The sequence below is a fragment of the Giraffa tippelskirchi genome, chromosome 12, assembly GCF_054371585.1.
Source record: "Giraffa tippelskirchi isolate mGirTip1 chromosome 12, T2T-mGirTip1v1.2.pri, whole genome shotgun sequence".
Taxonomy (NCBI): Eukaryota; Metazoa; Chordata; class Mammalia; order Artiodactyla; family Giraffidae; genus Giraffa; species Giraffa tippelskirchi.
Genome location: NC_137286.1, coordinates 32,613,622 through 32,640,701, shown reverse-complemented (window position 1 = coordinate 32,640,701; position 27,080 = coordinate 32,613,622). Strand labels below are relative to the sequence as shown.

General features: G+C 38.9%; 1 protein-coding gene and 1 long non-coding RNA gene across 11 annotated transcripts in view; one reads left to right on the top strand and one right to left on the bottom strand.

Annotated features, from left to right (window-relative positions):
- The window catches only part of LOC145530330 (uncharacterized), a 130,982-nt gene extending 123,441 nt beyond the window's left edge, over positions 1-7,541 (top strand). For both annotated transcript variants that reach the window (XR_014071669.1, XR_014071668.1), the window contains exons 2-4: positions 809-1,562; positions 2,895-2,944; positions 4,209-7,541. This is a non-coding gene — a long non-coding RNA (uncharacterized LOC145530330). The remainder of the gene's footprint in view (positions 1-808; positions 1,563-2,894; positions 2,945-4,208) is intronic.
- STXBP6 (syntaxin binding protein 6) overlaps positions 1-27,080 on the bottom strand; it is a 257,691-nt gene that overhangs the window by 9,885 nt on the left and 220,726 nt on the right. The window lies entirely within an intron of this gene.

Here is a 27,080-nt window from a genome sequence, read left to right as displayed (position 1 = left end):
TCTGGATTGTATGAGCATTTCCTGTTGAGCTGGGTTTAAATGAACCACCATAGGAAAACTGGGGGTCCAGAATGTCTCTAGATACGATGCTCTGTATTCCTTTCAACTCGTCCCTTCCATTTTACCCCTTCCTCCCTAAATGTACGGCCCCATGCAAGAAGCTGTGGATCGGAGTTCACAGGAGGTATGTCAGTTCCCAACCTTGAATCCCGAGCCATGGCCTGGTTGGTTGGTCCTCCTTTGCCTCTATCTCAAGTATATGAAATATGGGGCCTCAGCACTGCGCAGAGCCAGCAAGTAGAAAACTGAGGGCAACCTGTACTAGAAGGGACTTAGCACTCCCAGACTCATGAGTGATGACACTGAGAAAGTTGAAAACATCATCACATTTCAGATGGTTATGCATCCCTGATGTCCCACGTACCAGGACTAGAAAAGAGAATTCAACAGTGAAGAACTGGCAGATGTGTAACCCACTGAGACCTAGCAACTTGCAAAATTACAACCAAAGGAGATTTATAGCTGTATTTTGTTAACAGTGAATGGAAGATATTTAGATGGCATTTTATGTAATCGCTTTATGACTTTGAATAAGTTTATTACATCATTTAACTTTGTATCTGGGATGGATACATTGAGCCACAGACAGCTTTTAATAGAAATGTAATTTCCACGGGTCTCAACTGCAAAGGCTTCCTAATTTCTCTGTGGGAACAGCCTGTGGTTTATGGAAAAGGATCTCAGGCAAAGAAAGTGCCTGGCCCAGAGGAAGCACTTTGTAAATTGTTTTCCATTTTTCTTCTTTCAGGGTGGATTTCAAGGGCTTCCACCATGCACTAAGGGGAGGAGAATGGAGTTAACTTACTGCTACTCAGATGCATCACCCGCTGCAGGAGCCAAGATACGTCAGCACAGATTAGTAGGGACCAGAAGAGATGTGGCTCTGGAGAAACTGATTAAATACTGGGTTGGAATGGAAGGCTGAGGTCTTCAGAACAGATTTAAGAGGAGAAATCTGGTTTCCCTTTGTTTTCATATCATGGTTATGATTATAGCCCTGGGCTTCCCTGGTGGTTCAGGTGGTAAAGAATCTGCCTGCAACTGCACGAGTCCTGGGTTTGATCCCTGGGTCAGGAAGATCCCCTGGAAAAGGGAATGGCAATCCACTCCAGTATTCTTGTCTGGAGAACTCCACAGAGGAGGCTGCTGGGCTATAGTTTATGGGGTCGCAAAGAGTCAGACACGACTGAGTGACTAATACTTTCGCCACTGCTTAATATCTCAATAGCATTTGCAATCATAATGCATCTTTACGAATATTATCTCATTTGATTGTTACAAAAATTTTACCGAGAAGGCTGAAGCTAGGTGAGGTTCAGTGAATTCCATGAGATCATATCACTAGGGAAGTGACAATGAGCACTAGATCCTGGTTTCCCAATGACTTCTCCTCATTCTGTACCTTCCTCTTTGCAGGTATGGCATCAGTCACAGAAAACCATCACTATGACAGAGTTGTGAGCAGACCAGCATAGATAGGTTGTGACAAGTTATTTCCCAAGGTAACACCTGACTGTTTCTGTCGTAAAGATATTCCTTTTGGTAAATGAAGAGTTATTACCTAAGCTGCATTGCAAGCCAGGTGTTCCCTAGCAAGAACAGGCCAAAGATATGGAATGGGAAGATGGAGAAAGAACTGAAGGTGCAGAGGGATTGGGGAGGGGGCACAAGAAAATCTCCTTCCCTTCCTTCTGCATGCCCACAGCTTAGCAACCAGAAGCTAGAGAAAAGATGAGGCGGGGCATCTGAAACGTCATAGCCAGGAACAGCTGCATTAAACCAAAGGGACTTTTAGAATCAGCTACCAAAACTTTGGTAGGGGGCTTCCCTGGCGGCTCAGATGATAAAGAATTTGCTGGTAATTCAGGAGACACAGGTTCAATCCCTGGATCAGGAAGATCCCCTGGAGAAGGGAATGGCAACCCACTCCAATATTCTTGCCTGAAGAATTCTATGGACAGAGGAGCCTGACAGGCTACAGTCCATGGGGTCGCAAAGAGTTGGACACGACTGAGCGAATAACACTAGGCACCAAAAATTTAAGAGGGTATATAACCATATTGGATAGTTTTTTCCCATCAAACTGACCCTCATGATGCTCTCAAAATGAGACTCCCCTTGAATGAATCTGCTCTGCAGAAGCCGTAGTGCTTTCCTGTCATGACTTCCTTAATTTTGTACGAGATATCAGGTCAACACTGCACCTGGTTTTATATGATACTGTTTAACCAGCAGGTGTTATAACTAAAAGAGAACCAAATGCTGTCTTCATTATTCAGTGATGACACTGCCGACCACTATCAATAAAAAAAATCCACCTTCAGTTATTTTCAGCCACAAGGATGGATTTGAAAAATCTCATCACCCCAGCTGAAATGCCCTCTCCTGGCTTCAATTCTACCTGTATTCCAGGCTTGGTGAAGTCCCATCGCCTTTCTCTAGCTTGAGGTCAATTCCACTCTCAACTTCCTAAGAACTGTCTCCATCCTTCTAGGTGACTGGTTAAGTACAGTCATGGGCAATTCTTCCACCTCATTTCTTCACCTGTAGATGCAGTGACTTCCCGGCTGGATTATCAGTTCCCTCAGGGCACCCTTTGACCCTGCTGATCATACCCTAAATTTTTAATCTTCCTTCTCTAGGTTTCCTGAATCTTCAATCTTCCTCCTGCTTTCTTACTCTCTTCTCTCTGAGGACTTGCAAATGCTATAACCCCAGGGTTCTGTCCTTGGCCCTCTTCTCTTTCTCTTTCTGCAGACTCTCCCGGGGACAGTTTTACTCAGTTCACAGCTTCAATGACCAAATTTCTGTGTTGTTTATTTTTTTTTCCCTAGGTTGTGCTGCTGAGACTCCAGATCCATGTTTTCTTACCAGGCAACTCCAGGTGAGTCACCCAAAGTCATCTTGAATTTATAGTATGTCTACACCTGACCCCATTATCACACCTGCTTTCCCTTTGGGGTCCCCTGCTCAGTCAGTAACCCCACTATTCTGCCCAGCGTGCTCCTCAAGTCAGAAATCTGGGAGTGGAGTCCGGATTTCTCTCTGGCTTTTACCATACATAGCTAAAGGTCATTTGCTGTCCAGCTTGTTACTCTCTGCCCTCTTTGCTATCTTCTTTATCTCTGTATATTGATCCAGTCCCTCTTGCCTTCGGAATTGCAGCAACAGCCTTCTCTCCTTAGGTGTCCCCACACCTATTCTGATCCATCTTCCACACATTTCTTCTGAAAACTTTTAAAAAGGCAAATTTGTTACCATCTTCTCACTGATTCCAAGATAAAAATGAGACCTCTGCCCTGCCGATCTCTTTCAGCTCATCTCTTAGAATCTCATTCATTTTTTCTCCTATCTAGCAATCCCCAATCTCATGCCTTGCCAAGTTACCTAAATTTTCACAGATGTATCATGCGTCTTTTACCTGTATGCTTTCGTGCTTACTGCTACCGCTGCTTCTCACCTTAGCCTTCCCACTTACTTCTATATGCTTCAATACACTTCAGAGCTCTTTCCTAGGAAAGCTTGTCATGTCTAGCCCACCCTAAATCATTGTTGCCCCAAAATACACATTATAAGACTGTGTCTATTTCAAACGGTGCATTTATTATAATGCATGTAATTGCTGGGTATCTACTGTGAGCTCCTTGAAGCAGGGGCCTTTCTCACTTCTGTATTCACAGAATATAGGAGACACTCAAAAATGCTGGCTAACTTAGAGCAGGAAAAATATATCACCCTTCTAATAATTTCTCTATGGCTTAGCAGAAGCTTGGACACATGATTGATGCTGTTACATGATATAACTAGGTCCTAAAATCCTAAACTTGCCAAATGACTAAGGATTTAGTCTGTGTCTAATGCAGCCAACTGTCTCATCTAGAGGTGGTGTCAAGAGTTCAGTGAATTAAGTCAACAACAAAATGCAAAAAGGGGAATGCTTCTGCTATAGTAAAGAGCGAGTTTACAGAAAAAATCTGTTGTTACCAGCTTTAAAATAAACAACTATAAGGTATAAAAATAGCAATAGCTTTTAAATCCAATGCATAAATTACAGTTGACTGAACACTTACTATGCTCTATGCACTTACTAAAATCTGTTCCTCACAGCAACCTTACATGATAGCACATCATTGATCCCATTTTTATAGATGGGAGCACCAATGGACACAGAGAAGGTGACCAATGCCCCAAGGATCACACAGTAAGTGAAGAGCAGAGCTAGGTTTTGCAACCAGGAAGCCCAGCTCCAGAGCCTGTTTTCTGACTTACTGTTATACTGCTCTCCACGGGAATGTTCTTGTATCTGAGGTTAGTAATACAGTCTGCATTAACTGTATGGAATGGAGACTTCAGTGAAGCAGTTCCTAAAGCATTTCTTAAATCCACAGTACAAAAGAAAACATCTTCTTATTACAAGCTAAAAAAAAAACTTACTATAGAAAATTTAGAATACATATTACTATAAAAAGGCAATAAAATCGTGTAATATTCAATTCCTTAGAGATAACCACATTTACATTTGCGGTACATTTTGTTCTGGTAATTTTTCTGTATATATTTTTCTAAACCAGGGTTGAGACCACACTGTATGTTTAGTACTATATCCTATTGTGGATACTTTCTCATGTCATAAAAAATTATTTGAAAATACTATTTGTAATGGCTACATAACACTGTTGTAATTTATTCAACTGTTTCCCTTTTTGATATTGAGTACATGTCCAAAACTGTTTGCTCTTTCCTTCCTTCCTTATGTATTTATTCATGTTTCACATGCACACTATTATAACTTCGGTATACAGGGCAATGTGCTCATCATCAAGTTTACTCTCCATGTGTCACCATAGAGAGGACCCCCTTTATCTGTTTCACCTTCCTCACCCTCTACTCTGTTCTTTGTTTTCGTTTTGTTCATTTATTTTTTTTAAAAAATTTAACTTAAATATTCCACATAAGAATGAAATTATATTGTATCTGTATTTCTATGACTTATTTCACTTAGTGTAATACCTTTAAGGTCCATATGTGTTGTCATAAATGGCAAGATTTCATTTTTTTATAGCTGAGTTCCATTGTCTACACACCCCCCCACCCGTATCTTTTTATCCATTTATTCACCATATCTTGGCTTTTATAAATAATTCTGCAATGAACATAGGAGTGCATATATCTTTTTGAATTAGTGTTTTCATATTCTTCAGATAAATATCCAGAAATGGAATAGCTGGATCATATGGTAGTTTATTCTTAATTTTTTGAGAATTCTCCATATTTTTTTCCATAGTGACTACACCAATTTACAAACAACAGCAATCCATAAAGGTCTCCTTTTCTCCACTCCTTCTCTAACACTTTATTTCTCACCTCTTTGAAAATAACCATTCTAATGGGCATGAGATATCTCACTGTGATTTTAATTTAAATTTTCCTAAGTAACTAGTAGAATTAAGAAAAACAAGCCCATTTACCTCTTACCATTGCCAACAGAAAGAATAAAATACCTCAGAATAAGTTTAACAAAGGCAGTAAAAGATCAATACATTGAAAACTGTAAGACTCTTTTGAAAGAAACTGAAGATACAGACAAGGAAAGATACTCCATGCTCAGGGACTGGAAGAACTACACCGTTAAAAAAGCCATCACCTAGAGGGATTTACAGGTTAAATGCAATCCCAATGGCATATTTCACATAAACAGAACAAAAAAATTTCTAAAGTTTGTATGGAACCACAAAAGACCCCAGATGGCCAAATAAATTCTAAAAACAAAGAACAAACCTGGGGGTATCCCAGGCCCCGATTTAAAATTATACTGCAAAGCTATAGTAATTGAAACAGTATGGTATTGGTAGGAAAACAGACATACAGATCATTGGAAGGAAACTGAGAGTCCAGAAACAAATCCATACATACGTGAACAACTTATTATACAACAGAGAACATGCAACAGAGAAATGACAGTCTCTTCATATAAACGGTGCTGGGAAAACTAGACAGCCACATGCAAAAAATGGAAACTAGACCACTATATTCTACCATAAACAAAAATCAACTCAAAATGGATTAAAGACTTGAATGTAAGACCTGAAACATAAAACACCTAGAAAGAAAACATAGTATGTTCTTTTAACATCGGTCTTAGCAATATTTTTTTGGATATATCTCCTCAGGCAAAGGAAACAAAAGCAAAATTAAATGGGACTACATCAAACCAAAAAGCTTCTGCACAGCAAAGGAAGTCATCAGAAAAAAAAAAAAAACTCCACAAAGATAATTTACTGAATGGAAAAGATGTTTGCAAATCATATATCTGATAAGGGGTTAATACAGAAAATATGTAAAGAACTCATACAACTTGATAATGATAAAAAACAAACATTCTGATTTAAAAATGGGCAGAAGTTCTGAATAGACATTTTTCCACAGAAGACATACAGATGGTCAGCAGGTACATGAAAAATGTTCAGTATCACTAATTATTTGGAAAGTTTTATTTTTTAAGATGAGGCTACAGCTACTTTCTTGCACTTACATACACACACCAACCTTTGTCCATATCTGATAATTTCTAGCGATTAAACTGCTGGTTTAAAGGACATACATGTTTTTTGAGGATCTTGTTGCATGCAGAAAATTGCTTCCCTGACTCATTCAGGGTTGAAAACTATTCATTTTAGTGCATGCTATATTGAGTGCATGCTATGCGCATGCACTGATGACAAATTGGCAGAATGCCTTTCAGGGAGTGATTTACATTCTCTGATCTTAAGTTTCCTTATCTATAACATCTACCTCAGTTGTGGAAATGAAGATGTATACAAAGTACCTGCAGGTGCTCAATGGATGTTTGTCCCTCCACCTCCATAAGACCACATCTGCTCCCTAGGAACTTTGGAAAAATTGCACAATCCCACCCATTTGTTTGCATGTCTCCTTCTCTGTTATCTTAGGGCTAAGTGTCTTGAGTCTCCTAGGAGACACTTGGATCTTTGTATATTTGCAGTGTGCAGCTAAGTGTGCTGATCAGAGCAAGGTGAACACATGCTCATTAAATCAAGGTGTGCATTGAAAAGAAGGATGCTTAACTCAAAAGTTGGGGCCCATGATATTGTGCTGAGTTAAATCTGTAAATAAAACAGTCTCCTGAAGCAGACAGAACAGTAATTCTCTCTAAATAGGCAGGAAGCATATTAATACCTAAATTTATGCAAACAGTCTGAGAGAAGGCTGTCAACCTCTGCAAATAATGTCAACTACTGTTTGAATTATACTCTCTGAGAATAGAGCAAAGACCAGTCTTCACTGATGTTGCATTCACATCAGTTCCACTCAATATGTGCTTTAAAAAAATATTATGCTGGCATATTTTATGTTAAGTAACTGAGAAGACTTTGCTCAGAAAGCAAGTTGAGATAAAGTGCTAACATTGTATTCAGTTACTGTTTGAACACAATTAAAAGAAATTTATATGTATAGGAAAATGAGGGAAAAAAGAATATGGTATATTGAAAAGCAACAGCAGAAGAGAAAGGAGAGGAGGAAAGTTTTCTTTTTTTTTTTTTAAAGCACAGAGACCACACCAACAACTATCATTTCTTTATATCATCCTAGACTTCAGGTTGTATCTTGGTAATCAAAACTCTTAATCCTACAGCTAGTAAAGAGCCAATTTAAGTAGAATTTTTCATCAGCTACTTCCTACATCAAATACATATGTACGTATTTGAAATGTAAAATGCTCATCCTATTTGGAGAAGGCAGGAAAATCATCTCAAAAATAAATGATTGATAAACCTATGGCAATCTGTACTCAGAGCTGAGGAAACATGGTCATCCCAGGACACTCTTTTGAGACTGAAATCTGGTAATAGTTTTGCGTGGACTACTTGTATTCTATAATCAATCTAACCATGGAAGAATAACTGTACAATAAAGCCCCATTTATCCAAGCTAACTGAAAGGAGAGCTAATTGTGAAAAAAAATGGATTTGGGTTTTAATAAGATAAACTCAAAATACTGGCAGGGAGATCGAGTATATGAAACTGTTAATAGGCCAGGAACATTAGTAACCTTCATATTGTATCATCAAAGTATTCAATAATAATTTACTCCTTGAGGAAACAGTCCTTATTCTATTCTTGTCTACAGTATTAATCTTTTTTAACAAAAATATTTTTAAGGTTCACTTAAGTCTGGTCCAGTATTAATTTTTTTAGATACCAATCTATAGGATTCATCAGATGTTTTTTCTTTCCCTTTTCTACTTCCAATCTTCATTGCTCAGCATCTCTACCACAAGAACTCTTTTACCATACAAACAAAAGACAAGAAAAGTCATATGAAAGCTTGGTTCCCAGATGGCAGGGTTCCTTCTCAGTCCTAAAGTTGCTCTGAACCATGTACATACCATTCTGCTTCCTGAGATGAGTAGGAACCTCCATTTCCATAATTCAGTGGTACTTCCAAGGAGGTTTGGCTGACTGTGACTTGTATTAAACATTTTATAAATGAACAGCATTTAAATAATAATGATATTAACATCTGCAGAGTGATTAAATGCAAAGTCCTACCTAGTAAAACAAGTTGGTTCTTAATTCACAGACTCCATTAATTAGCTGGGAGCTTGGGTAAATTACCAAGTTCCCAAGTTCTTTCTACAGTACACTGACTAATCAATATTAATCGCATAGCTGCATCTCAATGTTGAACAGCCTCTAGGATCCCCCTCTGAGATGGGAGATTCTTCCAAACTGTTAAATTTCATTCATACTTTTGTGGTATTAGTGACTCATCAGATAAATCTTATTACAAATCCAGGTTATGGTCCATCATAGCAATTTTCCAAAAGGAACAGTTTTTAACTCATTCTGGACACGGAGGCAGTGTGAACATCAGCCAGTTGCAGAAACTGCTACAGTTCACTGAATGGTTACGTTCTGTGTGCATGTACAAGAACTATATTTTTACCCTACTTTACAATTAAGTGCTCAGGAAGGGGAGACAGCTTGCTCAAGATCACCCAGATCTTGACCTCAAAGCTCACTTGTAAAAATCATTTTTTAAAATAAAAACTGTACATATTTAAGGTGTACAACGTGATGATTTGACATACATACAGTGAAATGATAACTGCAGTGAATTTAATTAACGTCGCCATCTCCTCACATAGGTACCATTTTTTCCTTTTTTATTTTTGTTGTGGTGAGAACACCTGAAATCACTCTTCCAGCAAACTTCCAGTTTTCATCTAAGTCCTCATACTATGCATTAGATCTCTAGACCTATTCATCCTACATAACTTCAACTTTGTACCTTTGAACCAACACCTTCCCCTTTCCCACACCTCCCTGCCTGTGGAAGCAAGACACAGAAAGGAAAAAACCTGCCTGATCTCACTCATATATGGACTCTGAAAAAGCTGCATACATAGAAGCTGAGGGTTGACCTCAAAGCTCTGAAAACACAGTATGCAGTGAATGACTATGAAATGCTGATCTGGTTCCTTTATCGCAGAACTTTGGAAAACTTTTAATATGCTAATGTAAATTGTTAATCAAAAGGAGGTAGTGGTGGCAGCAGGAAAGATCTGCTAGCAGAATTCCCAGCATATTTACTTACAGGTTCCTTTTGCATAGATTGTCTTAGTAGGGTGGATTTGTACAGAATCTGTTTTGGGAAACGCTGCAACAAAGTATACTGATTCCTAAGTTAAAGGAGGAAAAAATAAATAAATCCAGGCTGTCTTCATCAATTTAGCAATAGTTGGACAAGTCATATAATTACATTGAAAAGGCTTGGTTTATAGAGACAGCAGAACAGATATAGCATGCTGAGCGGCAGTTCCAGAATTATCTTTTGTCTTAAGTTGGTGGCTAATTTCAGGGACCATGAAACTTGTTTGTTTCCTGCAGCTGGATGACAAAGAAAAATGGACTCAGCACTCAGGAATACTTTGTAAACCCATAAACTCAAAAGTCTACTTGAAGGAGACCTTGGAGTTATCTAATGCTGGCACTACCAAAGGGGGAACAATGGACCATTCTATCAGGCAATTCTCTTCTGCTGGCAATGTTAAAGTAGTTTAGTGGAACCTCAGCTTGTTCCCAGGTCACAGGCATGCACTAACAACTCAGGAGAAAGCCCAATGGCCCCTCCCTGTCCTATAAAAGGTTGAGTTCCTACCCTCCTATCAATTCACTGTCCCAATATTTTCAACAGCAAGAGTTAAACATTAAGGATTTTATTCATGTCCTTTAAACACTTAAAACTCAGGATATGTAAAGAAATTCACCAGTCCTTCAGCATTTGTTTAAATTTGGTCCTTAAGAACATGTTCTTCCACGAGTTACAGGGCATCATAAGAATGATTTCAAGGACATTTCTTTTGGTTCTCTTTTCTTCTCAGAAGGGTGGCTGAAATGCAGCTTCAAAGAGGGAACTCTTATTCTGAGGTTAACCACTTAAAATGGCTCTAAATTTGGTAAAATTCATTTTGTTCTCTGTCTTTGGTATGTATGGCAATAAACCAGGTATGATCCGCAGCTCTCAGCTTTTATTACAGTTGGAAATGAGTACCTTTTACTTTAAAAACCATCATTTCATGTCCTGATAGATACAATTTGAAAACCCTCTACAGTGTTGCTGGCCAAAACAAATTCTGTTGAACGTGGGCAGTCTGGTACTTGCTAGCTGTGTGGCCTTAACTGAATACCTCACCTTCTTTCTCCTCACCTGCCATGGGGGCTGGTCTAGCACCTACCTCAAAAGATGGTTGTGAAGAATAAATGAGGTTGTACAGGTGGGACACTTGGAACAGTGTTGGGCACATAGCTGACACTCAACTTTAGCCATTACTAAAGAAACAAACTTCGGTCATCCGGCAGTAAAGAGTCTTTCCATTGAGCTTTCTGTTTCAGCTCATCTTTCCTTCTCTACCCTCACTCACCGTGAACATGGCTGAAAGAAGAGTCTACTCCCACTGTGACCTCTCCTACTCCCAGATACTTTGCATTTTTAGTAAAGTGGCCTTCCCCTCAGTCCTACTCTCCTAACACCATCTCTTAAATTCACCAGTGACTTATCAAGTCTATTGCCTATTTTGTTTCCTCCACTTGGCCACAGGACCACAAGTGGGCTGGCTAAAAAACTGCTCTTTCCCTGGGCTTCTATAACACTGTTTCTTGATCTCTACCCTTCCCTCCACCATCACTTTGATTCTCCCTATCAGTTTCATTCCCTTTTTGGTTAGAGCTATAAGGTCAGAGAGGTCTAGGTTTGAGTCTGTCTCTGCCCTGCATTAGCACTGTGACCTCAGGTCAATTATTTAATCTCTATGAGCCTGTGTTTTTCTCATAAGCACAACAGCTATAAAAACAGTATACCTCTTTTTCATAGAGCTTGCTTTAAGAATTAAAATATATACTTTTGGTGTTGGTAGTACAGTATGAAATTAACATACATTGCAGTATTAGAAATATCTGATTCATTCAGCAGATTTATTGTAAACATGGGCCAGACACAATCTGTACTTGTCTGCTTTTCAAAACTTAGCTTAATATTAGTGGCTAATTAGCCCATTCTTCCCCTCTTCACTCTCCATCTGACATTTTCCTCCTCCTAAATTCACTGTTAATAGCCCTTCTGTCCATCTAGCATCCTACATTCAGTTCACCTTTAACTCTAACTCTCCATAATACTCTGCATTGAAGTTTCTATGCCATCCAGGGTACTTATCTCAGCAACGGCTCTTCAGCCAGCTCTCAACTGTATTTCTAGTCCCCATTAGGTCATACTAGACCCTCCCAGGGGCCTGGGTGGTCTTCCTGCCACTGGTCTCTCAGCTCTCTAACACAGCATGCTCTTCTTTCCATACTGCTAACCTGATTATGCTCCTTTCATATCTCAGTCCTTTGTTGGCACACTCATAATACAACACAATCAACTAAAATGTTTCTTCCTTATCTATTGCCACACGACTTATCTGCCATCCCCAACAGACTCCAATCTCTATCGACTGCCTGATTTTTCTTCACAAATTTTAGAAAAATCATTAAAATTTCATCAGTCTCTTATTACAGGTAGAGTACATAATAAAAAACTTTGGAAAAAATTGATGTGAATAACAAAGGAACACTATGTCCAGCTCTGTCCCTAAGGGTGTCCAAACATCAGCGGTAGCACTTTTTTCCCCCCAACACTGATACTTAACGCAAGCTGAGCATTTAGATTTTGGTGGCTAGAGCTCTTTTCTGCTAGAAGAAAGCAAAGTCTTTTGGAAAGTAGTGGATTCCGTGCCTTGGGGCAAGGAAAACACAGACAGATCTGAAATATCTTATTGCCAGACAACAAGAATACTTTCAGTGATGGTAGGGATAGTGCGAAAAGAAAAGAGAAGCCAGTTTAAAGCAGGTCCTACCAGACAAGTTGTGATATCAATTGTGATGTTAGAATATCAATAGCAATAAAAGTTACAAGAGGACAATAATTACAATACTTTTATATAACTTTGCAGAAGCCATAACTGGTTAATGCTGAGTTAATATTAAATGTACAAAAGTGAAGTTGAAATCTGAAAAATGATTATAATTGGATATTGATTTTATTAAGTAAGGATTATTGTAATACTTGTATATTTTATTTCTTCTATGTATTTATATATTAAAGTATAATCTGTCTTTATCTGTGCCAGTAGCAGTAGGTAAATATAGGAAACTATGAGTCAGCCAAAAGAATTAGAAATTGTTCTAGAGAGGACTGATGGGTGTCAATGGTCAATGTATTCGCCTCTTTAGAAATCTGACTATCTGTTCAGAATAGATCACACGGGCTAGGTGAAGAAAGTGCTGGATAACTTGACAAATTACAATAAGATAGTAATGAGGCATCTGTATGTTTCTATTAATGCTCATACACCAGATAAATGTATAATAATGACATGGTGGAGGATTATGTAAGGCTGGCCTAGCAAAGGACACATAGATCTGGGAGAAAACCCATCATTGACTAGATGGACTTTACAGTGCTTCTGATGCGAAACGTTAAGTTCAGGTATAAAAAGGGGGCCTGGTAAGACCTCCAGGGACTTAAGTTCGAATCACTTTGAGAAAAGAAATCAGGATGAGTCCCCTCCAAAAACCAACTGTTTGGTAACCCAACTCTCCTAGACTCAGGAAACAGGAAAATAAGCACTTCCGTTACATTTGAGAGATCTAATGAAAGTAGGGAAAACCACTAGTCCATTCAGGTATGGCCTAGATCAAATTCCTTATGAGTATACAGTAGAAGTGACAAATAGATTTAAGGGACTAGATCTGATAGACAGAGTGCCTGATGAACTATGGACGGAGGTTCGTGACATTGTACAGGAGACAGGGATCAAGACAATTCCCATGGAAAAGAAATGCAAAAAAGCAAAATGGCTGTCTGAGGAGGCCTTACAGATAGCTGGGAAGAGAAGAGAAGTGAAAAGCAAAAGAGAAAAGGAAAGATATTCCCATCTGAATGCAGAGTTCCAAAGAATAGCAAGGAGAGATAAGAAAGCCTTCCTCAGAGATCAATGCAAAGAAATAGAGGAAAACAACAGATTGGGAAAGACTAGAGATCTCCTCAAGAAAATTAGAGATACCAAAGGAACATTTCATGCAAAGATAGGCTTGATAAAGGACAGAAATGGTATGGACCTACCAGAAGCAGAAGATATTAAGAAGAGGTGGCAAGAATACACAGAAGAACTGTACAGAAAAGATCTTCATGACCCAGATAATCACGATGGTGTGATCACTCACCTAGAGCCAGACATCCTGGAATGTGAAGTCAAGTGGGCTTAGAAAGCATCACTACGAACAAAGCTAGTGGAGGTGATGGGATTCCAGTTGAGCTATTTCAAATCCTGAAAGATGATGCTGTGAAAGTGCTGCACTCGATATGCCAGCAAATTTGGAAAACTCAGCAGTGGCCACAGGACTGGAACAGGTCACTTTTTGTTCCAATCCCAAAGAAAGACAATGTCAAAGAATGCTCAAACTACCGCACAATTGCACTCATCTCACATGCTAGTAAAGTAATGCTCAAAATTCTCCAAGCCAGGCTTCAGCAATACGTGAACCGTGAACTTCCAGATGTTCAAGCTGGTTTCAGAAAAGGCAGCGGAACCAGAGATCAAATTGCCAGTATCCGCTGGATCATCGAAAAAGCAAGAGAGTTCCAGAAAAACATCTATTTCTGCTTTATTGACTATGCCAAAGCCTTTGACTGTGTGGATCACAATAAACTGTGGAAAATTCTGAAAGAGATGGGAATACCAGACCATCTGACCTGTCTCTTGAGAAACCTATATGCAGGTCAGGAAGCAACAGTTAGAACTGGACATGGAACAACAGACTGGTTCCAAATAGGAAAAGGAGTACGTCAAGGCTGTATATTGTCACCCTGCTTATTTAACTTATATGCAGAGTACATCATGAGAAACGCTGGGCTGGAAGAAACACAAGCTGGAATCAAGACTGCCGGGAGAAACATCAATAACCTCAGATATGCTGATGACACCACCCTTATGGCAGAAAGTGAAGAAGAACTAAAGAGCCTCTTGATGAAGGTGAAAGTGGAGAGTGAAAAAGTTGGCTGAAAGCTCAACATTCAGAAAACTAAGATCATGGCATCTGGTCCCATCACTCCATGGGAAATAGATGGGGAAACAGTGGAAACAGTGTCAGACTTTATTTTTTGGGGCTTCAAAATCACTGCTGATGGTGATTGCAGCCATGAAATTAAAAGACGCTTACTCCTTGACGTAAGGTTATGGCCAAACTAGATAGCATATTTAAAAGCAGAGACATTACTTTGCCAACAAAAGTCTGCCTAGTCAAGGCTATGGTTTTTCCAGTGGTCATGTATGGATGTGAGAGTTGGACGGTGAAGAAAGCTGAGCGCCGAAGAATTGATGCTTTTGAACTGTGGTGTTGGAGAAGACTCTTGAGAGTCCCTTGGACTGCAAGGAGATCCAACCAGTCCATCCTAAAGGAGATCAGTCCTGGGTGTTCATTGGAAGGACTGATGTTGAAGCTGAAACTCCAATACTTTGGCCACCTCATGCGAAGAGTTGACTCATTGGAAAAGACCCTAATGCTGGGTAGGATTGGGGGCAGGAGGAGAAGGGGACGACAGAGGATGAGATGGTCGGATGGCATCACTGACTCGATGGACATGGGTTTGGGTAGACTCTGGGGTTGGTGATGGACAGAGAGGCCTGGCGTGCTGCAATTCATGGGGTCACAAAGAGTCAGACACGACTGAGCGACTGAACTGAAATGAATGAAGACACATATTAAACTCATGGTGTTGCTAGTTCATAACAGGCTTAAATAAAATATCCTTTTAAGTATTGTTATTTGTGTATAGGTCTTATCTGTTTGAAGTATCTAAAGTATTCAAAATAATCAGACCCATTAAATTCTGATAAACAATGTGTAAAAGCTTAAGAAAATCTGATTTTCCAAGCTTTGTTTAGTAGGAATATTTACTAAATTAAGCATGAAACAAAGTGAAAAGAGAAGTATTTTCTCTCCATGCACAAAATTCCACCAGTCTTTAAAGAATATAATCAATATATTAAATATACTATCTCTCTCTTGCCTCTGAACCTTTGTATACTCTGGTCATTACTCAAACTGTGATGCCCTTGACCACCTGGTAATGTACACTCATCAGATGTCACCCCATGTTTTCCAAATTTCCCTGCCACTTTATTTATTGAAATTTTTTAAAATCATTTTTATTTGCCACAGGCGCAGTAGCAGGCTGGGAACACAGTGCTAGGTAAAACAGACAAGCCTTCCCAACACACACCCATGTCAGGTGAGGAGTTCGTCTAGAAACAAGAGGCAAATTATGTACAGCTTAAAACAGTATATGTGTAGGTGTGTATATATTATGTACACACACACACACACACACACACAATTTAAAAATTTCCAGGCAGTTAATAAACAATGTGCTGAGACAGTGAATTCAAGAGCAGGGTTACTGACTTAGAATCGGTAAGGACGACCTGTTGGAAGGGCTGATATTTAAGCTGTGATGTGAAAACATAATCCGGAACAAGTCCATGTGCAAAGGCTGAAAGGGGGAAGGAAACGTATGTGAGCCATGAACCAAAAGATCGGTGTGGCTATAAATGGGGGAACATGGTTTGGGATGAACCTAGGGAGAGAAGCAGGAATGGAGTATGTAGGGGCTTATTGATCCCGTAATGAGATGGTTATTAAGTGTGACTAATAGCCACTGAAGGATTTAAAATGGGGGTGACCTGGACTAAGAATGTTTTAAAAATTCTTGCTCTAGCTATAGCCTGGGAACAGAAGCAAGAGAAAAAACAGAATGAATAGTTAGGAAGCTACTGCGGTGACTCAAGTAAGAGATAATGGTGGCCTGCCCTAGAATGATGTCAGTAGAGATGAGAGCCAGGGACCAATTTCAGATATATACTGAGGGGACTGCACATGAGAAGTGAAGGAAAAGGAATAACAGGGAGTGAACCCCAGGTTGCTGACTTCAGCCAGTGCGTATATAGTTGTACAAGTTACAAGACAAAAAAACCATTGGAAAGGCAAATTCCCTTGGAGGGTGAGCAGATATGAGAATCAGGTATTTCATTTCAGATAATGTTATGCTTAAGTTTTCTTTGAAACATTCAAGTCAGTAAGCAAAAAGATATTCATATGTGAAGCTCTGCAGAGGAGTCTGGGATGGAGATAAACTTTCTGAGTCAGGAGCATAGAAAGAGAATGGGAATGGGTAAACTTACCTAGAAAGCAACACTAGAGAGAGAAGGGAAAGGGTCCCCAAATCATACTTTAACAATTTTAACATTTACAGCAAGGTGAAGGTAAAAGTGCCTGTAAAGCACATGGAGAAGAAATAGCCTGAGAGCCAGGAGAAAGACTGAGGTGAATTTGGCACAGTGGAATCTAAGCCAGGACAGCACGTCAAAAAGGCACTACACTAGTACTGAGATAATTCAATGGGGGAAAGAATAGTCTTCAATTAGATGTACTGGGGCAACTGGATATCCACATGCAAAAGAATGACACTAGACCTTACCTCACGCCATATACAAATTTAACTCAAAATGGATCAAAGACCTCAACATAAGAGCTAAACTATGAAACTCAGAGAAAGCCCAGGCACAAATCTTCCTCGCCTTAGATTAGGCAGTGGTTTCTTAGATATGGCATAAGCATAAGCCACAGAAGAATAAACTGGATTTCATAAAATTAATAAGATGATTGTGCTCCCTCTTCCCAGCTTTCCTAGCACTTTATTCATGCCTCCATTACTATATTTAACACATTATAATTATCAGTTTAAGTGTCTGTTTAGCCAGTTAGACTGCAAATGTCTTACATTTCTTGACTTTCTCCTCTTTGTATATTTGGTGACAAGGAGAATAGCAGACCTATACACCCCAAGGATTGTATGGCTGGTACTACTGTATGCAAATAAACACATTTTGCAAATATGAAATAAGGATACAAAGGGTAGAAAATATAGAGAAACCTCACCAAGGAGAAAGAACACAAGGCTAAGATACCACCAGGGGTATCTTATATGGCCAATTTATGTGGTCCAAAGGACTGAAGAATTGTGAAGAAAACTTCCAATTACTGAAAGCTCTTCCATCTGACAGACAGTCCTTAAGCTGGCAGTGTGACAAGAATCAAACAATGCACCATGGGAAACCTCTTATCTTGAGCAGGAGAAATAAGACAGATGAACTTCCACAGACAAAGATAACCTTGCTGCTAAATTTCAGGTGAAATATGCTGAACATAACAAAAATCTTCTATTACCGTCACAGGGGTTACTTTAGTACTGAATTAGGTCATTATAGCTATAGTTAAATCCTATTCTTTAGGAGATAAGAGAATCAAGTCAGCCTGCAGCCTTGACCTATTTCCTTTTATGTTACTGGCATCTGAAAATTTCAAAGTTTGGGTCTATTATGCTTCAGACATGGTCATAGAGGGCAACAGAATTCAGCAGACAGTTCGCTGAACTTCAGCTTCTCTTTCTGACTCTGCCCTGTACTGGCACCCTTATGAACTTGAGAGTCATTTAATTTTTTGTTTTAATATAGTGAATGCAAAACCAGAATCTCACTTCACAGACAAATTGGAAATATGGCAGTGAGTAGACATATGACATATGCTGACATATGTCAAGTACAATTTTTGTCCAGGCTGACAGTTGTACCATCTCTCTGGTATCATACTTAATTTTGAAACTGATAAAAATTCCAATGTGTTTCATGACTATTCAGTTATTCTACAGTCTTAATGTATTTTGTTTGATTACTACTGAATGCCTGTGACACGTTTTGCTTCCTAAGAAGAATGCTCTGAAAACTGCTGCCAACTGGTCATTAAAATCCACTACAATTATCAGCGGCTGAATCAAATTACTCCCAATTTCATAGAGGAGTTAATATATACTGTATCATTTTAAACACAAATATTTTCAATCCATATTAACAAGATACAAACTGAAAGAATGCTCAACCAACTGCAAAACCTGGATATACCCACTATGAAAGTTACCAACGCAACCCATTTCCATTTGTACTCTTATTATTAGGGACCAAGACTTCCTAAGTGCCTTCTATGTGCCAGATTTGTGCTAAATGTTTTATATCCATTATTCTATAAACCTTAGTGGCTACCCTTTAAGATACATACTCTTATCCCCCTCTTAAAACTGTTGAAATACAGAAATTCATCTAAGATTATACTGCCAGAATCTTGATTCAAATTCAAGTCTGGGTGACTCTTAATATTACTGTTTTTTGCTATCAGAGGAGTTTCCAAAGTTTCTTATGGGTACACCTTGTGAGGTGAAATCATTTCTTCCTTTTTTAATTCACTCTTTAATCCTAGTTTTACTTTATTTACTTAAAAAAATTTTTTTTGGCGTACACTTGATTTACAATGTTGTGTTAACTTTCTGCTGTATAGCAAAGTGAATCAGTCATTCATATACATATATGCACTTTTTTTTAGATTCTTCTCCCATACCAGTCATTACAGAGTATTGAGAAGAGTTCCCTGTGCTATACAGTAGGTCCTTATTAGTTATCTATTTCATATACAGTAGTGTGTGTATGTCAATCTCAGTCTCCCAATTTATCCCTCCCCCTTGTCTCTCCCTGGTAACCATAAGATTATTTTCTGCCTCTGTGACTCTATTTGTTTTGTAAATATGTTCATTTTGCACCATTTTTTTTCATTCCATATATAAGTGATATCCTATGATATTTGTGCTTCTCTGTATGACTGACTTTACTCAGTGTGGCAATCTGGATCCATCCATGTTGCTGCAAATGGCATTATTTCATTCTTTCTACTATTCCATTAGTAATATTCTATTGTATATATGTATCAAATCTTAAAAGTACCAAGAGAAGATTTCATTTGTCCCAGCCCCATGATGTACACTTATACTTAGGATATGAACATGACATCCACATACTGTTTTCCTTCTTTTTTTATCATCTTGGTAACCTGAGCCACAATTTTTCCTCCGGGAATTCAGTTCTGATCCCATTCTGTCTATGCTTCCCATAGCACCTTTAGCGTTTCTATGATGAAGTATTTATTGTAATGCACCCAAACTGTTGGTCTACTTATTTGTACCTATTATTGACCACAAGGGAAGACCCCTTTTTTTTTTTTTTTAGCATTTCCAGGTATGATGTCTATCATTTATTAGGTGTCCAAGAGATGCCTGTTGAATGGATAGTGAACTGAAAATGTTTTCAGTTTTACAAAGCTGTGATGAGGTTTTTACTTATGCCCAAATCCTTATTTTCTTTGGTATGGATGGTGCTATTCTAAGCAGCACACAGAAAGGATCAACTCCTGGACATACTGAAATAAAATTCTAGTTTTACAGCACTTTTCTAAATTGTTTGGGATTTCTTTTCATTCTGTCAAAGGTACAATAATGTACAAAATACAAGCTCAGGATATTTGATTGATATGGAAAATGTTACTTTCAAAAGAAACAGCACTATATCCAAAACTGTGTGATGGTTCTGGTAGGGAAAAGATGACACAGAAAGTGAGTGAAAACCAAAACAGATTTTCCTTCTTCCTGTGTTTACTCTATTTAGAATATGAAGGAAGGCATGTTTTTCACACCTCCTGTTTAAATACCACACTTTTAAAAAGGATTAGGCATTGAAAACTCAATTTAGAAAACTAAACTTTTCGTGTATTTCATCCCTTGCCAACAAAAAGGTTAAACTGTTAACAGAATCACATCTAAAAGATAAAAATTTCTATCAATTTAAAAATATTTTGTATTTCACTCACTGGGTTTTCCAAGTATCATTATAACCCACTTGCAATCTTTGTTGGGTGAAGGGTCTTTATATCTTGAGGAATGAATAATCTTTATACTTTTAAGGAATGTGACTATTACATATCACATGAATAATGCAGAGGCTAATGCTCCTTGACATTTCCAAGGCAGAGAGACTACACAGTGCTGAAAAATAATGATGATCTGGTTGGGGTGGTAATAATGAAAGGAAGTAAGATAACCAGTGATGAGACTATTGCAAATATTTCAGGAAAAGATGACAAGGACCTGAGCTATTATGGTAAAGATGGAAATGAAAAAGCCGAGTTTCAAGAGACACAGAAGGAGCACCCGTGGTAATGGAGAATGGCTTACTAAAGATGACTTGTTTACAGACAATGTATCATGGGTTTCTAAAGGGAAAAAGCAGAACCTTTGGGTTGGTAACTTAATATATAACATCAGTTCAAGCTACCTGACTGGACATTATGAATCTCACAAAGAGCTTCTTCATGATATACACAAAGGGTTTGGTAGAAATAATGGTAAGTGTTGACAAAACTGTGTTTCATTTTCCTTCTTCCTGGATACATAGAAAGTATTTATTTTCTGGCCTTGCTTACAGTTAGACTGGCAACAGGGCCAGTAGGTGGTAAGCAGAAGCAATGAGTGCCTCTTCTGGGCTGAGGTTAAGAGAGGTCCAGGTGGCCTGGGGCCTTCATTTCCCTCATAGAATTTGATTCTGAAAGGCACTTCTTCAGACAATGGATCAACAGGGTGCAAGCACACTGGATCTTTAAGTAATCACTTAGAAGCTGCCCTCAAGAGGAGTTACATTCACAGAACTTGTGAGAGTGGGAAATAATGTTTTCTTTATTAAGCCACTGGGATTCTATCATGTGTTTGTTACCGCAGCATAACAGAGTGTTGTTCGGACCAATAAAAGGAATGCTGTTCACATTTTTAACACATTTTGAGGAGAGTATCCAGGTTTAGAAGAACCTCCTTTAAAATGTTTTATTTAACTAAATTAAGGGTTCTCTCCTTGGATTGTAGATGGCCATCGTCTTGCTGTCCTCACACAGTGCAGAGAGGAGGCACATTCCCTTCTAAGGAGGGCACTAATCTCATCATGAGGGCGACACTCTCATGACCTAATTATCTCCCAATGGCCCTACCTTTTAATACCATCCCACTGCAGGTTGGAGTTTTAACATATAAACAAAGGTTCAATCCCTGGGTTGGGAAGATACCCTGGAGGAGGAAATGGCAACCCACTCCAGTATTCTTGGCAGTGAATCCCATGGACAGAGGAGCCTGGCAGGCTACAGTCTCAATGGGGTCGGAAAGAGTGGGACGTGACTGACGCAACTAAGCAACCTAATTTTATGGTTTGAAATATAGAAACGGACTTTATAGATTAATACTAATAAAACTATTATTAAAATCTCATTTCTGCCTTGAATCTGTAGCTGTAGCTATTCTCAGTAACATCATTTAAAATTTACTTTTCTCTTATGCAGTGTAGATTCAAATACCATTTTCTACTGGCTTTCTTATAAAAAACACACCCATGGGTAACCTTAAAGAAAAAATGACAACAAGGTAAGAAATATTGTACTGTACAAGTGAGACCATATATTGCAGTCACTGTGACCATTAGGAGGACTGGAAACAGCAGCAGAGAGAAGTGGGGTGCTAGCTGTCACTCCACTCTTCACTGCCACTCAAGCAAGCCAGGAACAATTACCCTTGCTCACCTTTTAGTGATGACACCATGAATGTATGTTTGAAATCATATGCAAATTATGAATAACCTTTAATATGATTATTGGCAACATACAAAATGGTACCACTCGAATTCAGTACAAAAAGGGAATTTGTGAGTGTAAAATATTTATTTTGCACTCAAGACATGGTCAAAATACTAAAGACAAATAGCATTTGAAAACTCATAACTCTGAAGTGAAAATCAACAACCAGTCAAAAGGGTATCTATCAATCGGAAGACTAGAATTTCCTTATGTTCTGTTTATGGAGAGAAATGGTGGAAGTGTGTATGGATCAAGGTCAACAAGTGAAAAAGGAAGATGAATAGGAAAGATATCTTTTTCTTGATTCTTTAAATCTTCAGAAAAAAATTTAGCTTCAAGTAAAATCTTACATGAGTCTAATTAAGAACTTTTACTTTAGGATGAAGCTATAATTAAAGTTTTCCCTTATATGGCTTACTAACTTGCAGCTGCAAGCAGAATGTTTTAACATATCATCATATTGGCATTAGTTTGACAAAATGCAGTAATCACTGCCTTTTGTGAACTAGAAGACATCAAGAACATGAATATTTTAATTCATGTTAGTTGATACAGACATAATTATTAGAAGTTACAGGGAATCTTTGGCATTGCAATTTTTTTTCTATTCTTTTTCTTTTTAGGTAATTGAATGCTTTGCTCATTTTGAATAAATGTAACTTGACACAAATGATCTAAAACAAGGAGTTGAAACAGCAGGGAGGATGGAAGAAAATAGGACAAGTTCCTAGGCTCTGTAGAACACAGGAAAATTTTGCATCCTTAAAGATGAAAAGGAGTCTGAGAACTATGCAGGCAGTTATTTCCATGGAAATATTTAAATGCATACATTTGTTAAGAAGCTAGACTACTATCTTTCTTAGCTTAAGTTCAGGAATAGAAGCAGATCCATCATTAGTTATCTGATAATTTATTGCTACCTAACTGTTCCCTCTAGTCATGCGAGAACTGGACCATCAAGAAGGCTGAGAGCCAAAGAATTTATGCTTTTGAATTGTGATGCTGGAGAAGTCTTGAGAGTTCCTTGGACTGCAAGGAGATTAATCCAGTCAATCCTAAAGGAAATCAACCCTGAATATTTATTAGAAGGACTGATGCTGAAACTGAAGCTCCAATACTTTGGCCACCTGATGGGAAGAACCAACTCACTGGAAAAGATGCTGATGCTGGGAAAGATTGACGGCAGGAGGAGAAGGGGGCAACAAAGGATGAGATGGTTAGATAGCATCACTCACTCAATGGACATGAATCTGAGCAAACTCTGGGAGATAGTGAAGGACAAGGAAGCCTGGTATTCTGCAGTCCATGGGGTTGCAAAGAGTTGGACACAACTGAGTGACTGAATAACAACTGTACCCTCAAATTGGCACAATCACATGTTAAGTTATTTAACACACACATTTTAGTCAAAAGCAAGAAAAAGAGGCAGCAAAACATTCTGTGGCTTTGCGGGTGGTGGGCAGGAGGAACGGGGTGAGCAGGTTGAACTGTCAGTCCCCAACCTTCAGCTGAATCCAAATAGACCACCTGCCAGCACAGTCACCCAGAGCTCTGCCACACAGGAGTTTGGGCTCATTTCCGGGAGGGCTAGAGCAGAACATGTTGGCAAAATGAAATAGAAAGGCAACAGGTGAGAAGGAAACATAACACAATACTAGTTATTGCTCAAAGAGGTCTAGGCTAGTCCTGTGACCTGAGGTGCATCTTTATCTTGGACTTTCCCACCTGAGTGACGTGTGCCAGAAAGACAAGGTCATCTCCAGGAAGCATAAGTGTCAGCAAGGGGCTGGTGAGCTGAGGGTGGCTGGAAATAGGAACTCAAAAGGAAGAACCACAGCTGAGGAATTCTTGGAGGTTGGCAACCAAAAGAATCTTTCCCTTCTTGTTCAATTCTGATCGAGAATCTGGAATCAGTTTTCCAACTGAGAGATTTGCTGGCTTTTAAATGAGCAACAGACATATTTGTTGTGGTGTGTAGCCATGGAAATAGGCAGGATGTCTGCAAGACTGGTGACTGGTTGCATCCAGACTCCTTCTCACCACCCAGGAGGCACCTAAACCCAAGGAGCCCCAGCGGGCCTGGAAGGAGAATCGTAATGTCCAAAGCCGACATCTCCCTCTTTTGCCATCACTCTCTGACAAATGGCGACCAGGAGCTTCCTTACTCAGAGGAGTGTCAGTATGTGTTTTATGCTAGAATTCTCTATAATCTCCATGCCTCTCTCTCAGCAGCTGATGTCACACACCATCCCTGGGCAGACTTGAGAAGAGTATCAAATGCTGCGTCAAGTACAGTGCTTTTAAGTCGCTAAGTGCAAAACTCCTGGTTGACCTTAACTCATTAAAAGCTGAATTTGTCTGACTAAACCTCTACCCATGATAAGCTTTTATCTTTATTTCTGTTCATTTTTTAAAACGTGAAGATGCATGGAAGAAACACTCGTACCACAGATTTTTAGAAAATAAAGTTACTAAAACACACATACACACAATGCTCTCCCTTATTTAATTCTGACTTCCTACCCCTTTAAACATTCCCAACAGATTTAAATAGTGATGCTTCTGATAAGCAGAGACTAAAAATTCAATCAGTCTGAAGGAAATGAAACAAAAAAATCCAAAGAAAAGAAGAGGAAAGAAAAGAAAAAGAGAGCCCAGATCATCTAAATCCATCAGTGATCTCCCTTCTCAACTGGGAACCCAGGCAAGCAACCCCACAGGGACTTGAGTTCTGTGATTATGAGTGAAAGTTGTATTGTCTGTTCCTGTCTGCCCTCCTTCTGTTCTGTCCTCTAATTTTAGACATACTGGCCTTGACAGCATCCCTTAACAAAAAGATTAGTAGCAAGCTCTCAGGTGCCAAATCTGATGTTTCCCTCGCTAAGAGAAAGGAGTGGGGTGCTCTACCATCTTCTTGAGGGTTGACAGCTTTTATGTAATCACCAAAACCATTATGGGGGACTGGGGCCATCACTACCAACTTTCTTCTAATTACATTACTCTTTAATTTTCAAAGTACACTAAAGCCTATGATCAAATGCATCCAAAATGCTGTTTTTGACTAGCTAAAAGTTTACTGAAAACTCCTACTCTAGGGCAGGAGTCTGCAAACTTTTTCTGTAAAGAGCCAGATAGTAAATATCTTAGGCTTTGAAGGCCATACTGTTCTGGCTTAAGTACTCAAATTCTGTTGTTGTAGGGTGAAACTCAAAAGCAAATATGTAAATTAATGAGTGTGGTTGTATTTCAATAAAACCTTATTCACAAAAACAGCCCTGGATCCAGCCTGAGACCTATAGTTTGCAGATCTCAGCTCTAGAGTCATAACTAATAAGTTAGTCAACTGCATGGTACCAGCACACAACCAACTTACTCAACATGAGGAGTTTGATCTACCTTAAAAAAATAACTAACCATAGGCAAAAGAGAATTTTGCTTACGATCTAAATAAACCAAAATTTGGAATACATGATCTAGCAACAGGGATATACCTTGCCCTTACCCCCCAAATTCAGTGAATTCTAATGTTTAAAGAATCCTATTTCCTAAGAAAGTGACTGTTCCTAAAAACCTAAGAAGTATGGTAACCATATCTATGGTATAATTGATAATTCTTGAAAAATACTACTAATAGTTAATGTGTAACAAACTACTCTGTCCCAGACACTATACAAAATGCCCTATAAGAATTAACTCATTTAATCCTCACAACAACAATAACAACAACAACAACACTATTATTATTGCCATTTTACAGAAAACTGAGGGCCAGATAAATCATTTGGCCAAGATCATAAGGCTAGTAGATGAAACAAGTAGGAATCAAACTCAGGCATTCAGCCCTTCCCCTGAATCTGTGATCTTAATCACTACTCTTCAGAGAGCAAGAGGGAAAGGAAGGCAAATCAATGGTTAGCCCTGGGAATTCTACCTCATAGAGAGATGCTTGGACCTCTCTGTGGATCAGCAAATATTTACTGACTTTTAACCATATGTTGGATGGCATGCCTAGTGTTTTACATACATTATTTAATCCTACTCACAGTGCTATATGGGAAGAGCTATTACCCTGTTTTAACAAGAACCGTGCCTTAGGGAGGTTATGAATTGTCTAAGGACTAACCTAGTTAGTGATGAAGCTGCTTATGCTAGCTCTGTTGGGACGACTGTTTTAAAATAAGATGATCACTTCCTGAACAACTATTTGCAGGAGGCTCATGTTACTGAAGACCATATTCCAGACTCGCAGGGGCAGGTGTTCTCATACACACACAGGGATGTGTATGTGACAGAGGCCTCTTGAGTCTTTACTTTCCCAAATGAGATCTGTACCACAGGGTTGCATAGAATTGTTTCCTTCCTCCTCCATCAACAGACTGGTTCCTGAAAATATGGCTTTGACTGTGATTCTGTTCAGCCCTTCTTTCTTGCTTGTCCAGGCACTATGCCAAGCTGAGTCCATCAAACTCCCAGAGCTTTCTTGGCATCTGCTCATTGTTCAAAAAGGGATTGTTAGCATACACATTGGACCATTTCATTCTCCTGGCTTTATGCCTTGTCTGAAACCACAGCTATGACAGCTCTCTCTGGAGGTCTGCCTTGACCTTTCCTGTGTTTGTCAGCCCTTCCCCAAATATAGGGGTTTATAATTAGAGGCTGCTACTCATCTCATCTGAGACAGTTTGCATCCTACATTCTCCTAGCTGATTTTGATAATATTCAAATGAAGAGCTGAAAATCCCTTTTCTTATTCTATCATTTTAAAACCAGAAGTTTAACAGATGCAACTATGACTTTTTTCCCTATCAAAGTCAAATTAATTCAGCAATTCTATCATTCTCAGCACAGAC